General features: G+C 50.6%; 1 pseudogene; it reads right to left on the bottom strand.

Moving 5' to 3' along the window:
- Positions 1-1,162: 1,162 nt before the first annotated feature.
- LOC115286325 lies at positions 1,163-1,539 on the bottom strand (annotated as a pseudogene).
- Between the last annotated feature and the right edge of the window lie 719 nt (positions 1,540-2,258).

Below are 2,258 nucleotides of genomic sequence, written 5' to 3'. Positions count from 1 at the left end.
AAATACCGTATTTTTGGGGGGCGCCTGGGTGGCCCAGTAGGTTAAGCCTCCGACTCCTGATTTCAGCTCAGGTCATGATCTCAGGACTTCCTGAGTTCGAGCCCCACATCGGGCTCTGTGCTGACTGACAGTGCAGAGCCTGCTTGGGATTCTCTTTCTCTTCCTCTCTCTCTCTCTGCCCCTCCCCTGCTCATACTCTCCCTCTCCCTCTCTCTCAAAATAAATAAATAAATAAATAAATAAATAAATAAATAAATAAATAAAACTTTTTTAAAATACCGTATTTTTTGAAGTGAACACTAATTATTGGCTCAAGTAAGGCGAAAAGCTGTGTGATACACCAAGAATTTGATAAACCTTCCCCACCCAGGTACAAGTACACAGGAGCTTGGCACGTCCGCCTCAGGTGGGGCTTGTCCCTTGGCCCCCGGGAGCCCTTTGCAGGCCCTGAGCAGTCCTGCACGGGACGCTGCAGCATCGAGTGCTCTCCCAAGTCACTGCTGAGTGTGGACCCCGCTCTGTAGACCGGGATCGAAGTGAGCGGCTCAGGTCTGAGCTTCCATCCGCCCAACGCCCACCCACAAGGAGGAGGATTTACATTTTAGCAAAAACAACTTCAAACGGACCCTTTAATGCAGATGGTGGGGTCCCTTTTCCTCCTCTGCTGGCTCGGTGGCCCTCTGGCCCGGGCCAGTCTCTGCCCCCAGCTTCCTCGGCCCCGCCCTCTTCATCCTCGCCCTCCTTGTCTCCACGGACAGGCGCAGCCAGCCCTGGTGACCGAATGTTCGTCCCCGTCCATGTTCTCGCCTTCCGCCGTCCCCCGACATGTCAAGGTGTTTTTTCTGCACAAGGACAGGTCCTCTCTCAAGAGGGCTTCTGCTGCGAGCTGGTAAGCCAAGACCAAGTTCACTTCCTCTCACCTCATGTTGAACCTCTGAATCAGGAAACGCAACCGGACTACTACTAAACGGGCTACGTGGTATCAGCCGTTTGTCTCCTAACCACTGATAAGATGCAAACCATTTTGCACAGGCCTCTGGAGGTGCACTTGGAGCTTTGTATGTGTGTTTTTAAAAAGATCTTCTTTTTATTTATTTATTTATGATTGTTTTTTTATTTAATAAAGTTTTATTTTCCAAACTGCGCAGTTGGTGGGACCTGTTCACGCGTCTTCACCCGCAGCCGAAGCGTCTCCACCCTTGGTGTTTCCGGTGTAAATTACTTGGGCTCCGTGCTTTGAAACCAGTTTAAAAGTCCTTTACTAAGGAGCTTCTGAAGGGCCGCCCCGGCCAGGGAGCCTCGAGTCTTCAGTCTCTCAGAGACCACAGCTGGAGTAATGAGCTCGGAGTTGGGAACCTCCTTACAGAACTTGTCGTGCGTCGCTTTGTCAGACCGTACCAGGTTATTGAGCTTGTCCCGAACTTTGCCTTTGGACCACTTCTTCTTTTAGGCCTTGCCTCCAGATTTGTTCACTGGGTCTTTGTCTTTTTTGGCTGATTTTCTGGCATCTTTCTTCTTCTTCTTGTCCTCGGGGGCCATAGCGAAGCTCAGAGAGCAGTGGACAGCCCTGCAGCCTCGTTAAGATGTCGGACAAAAAGGGGAAAAGATCTTATTTTTAAGTAATCTCTACATCCAGCGTGGGGCTTGCACTCACAACCCCGAGACCACCAGTGGCGTGCCTCCCGACTGAGCCAGCCAGGCCCCCTTGGAGTTTGTTAATGATGGTTACTTCAGAGCTTGTAAAACAACAACAACAAACCCTTGAAATTCTGTGGTAAACTGTGCACGTTAAATGGAAAATTGCAAGATATGCGAATTGCATCTCAATAAAGCTGAATCAAAAATTTAAAAATCCTACGGTAGCTCTGAAGTCTTCTCCGGGGCAGCCAGGCTGTCACGGCATGTTAGTTTTCTAGCGCTGCTGGAACGAGTTACTGAAACTTTGTGGCTTCAAACCACACAAATTTACCGTACCGTTCGGTAGGCTAGAGGTCCCATGTGGGCCTCGCTGGACTCAAGTCAAAGTGTTGGCATGGCGGCCGTCCCTCCTGGAGGCTGCAGGGGAAAGTCTGTTTCCTGGCTTTTCCGGCTTCTAGAGGTGCCCACATTCTCCTTGACTCATGACCCCCTTCCACGTCCATCTCTGTGCTTTTCTTGTGCAGTCACATCTCCCCTCGTGACTCATCTCCCGCCCTCCTCTATCTCTAAGTCCCCTTGGGATGACCCTGGGCACACCACAGAACGCAGAATCATGTTTC

This window comes from Suricata suricatta, chromosome 3 (genome assembly GCF_006229205.1).
Source record: "Suricata suricatta isolate VVHF042 chromosome 3, meerkat_22Aug2017_6uvM2_HiC, whole genome shotgun sequence".
NCBI lineage: Eukaryota > Metazoa > Chordata > Mammalia > Carnivora > Herpestidae > Suricata > Suricata suricatta.
Note: the sequence above shows the minus strand (reverse complement) of the source record. Positions and strands in the feature narration are given on the sequence as shown.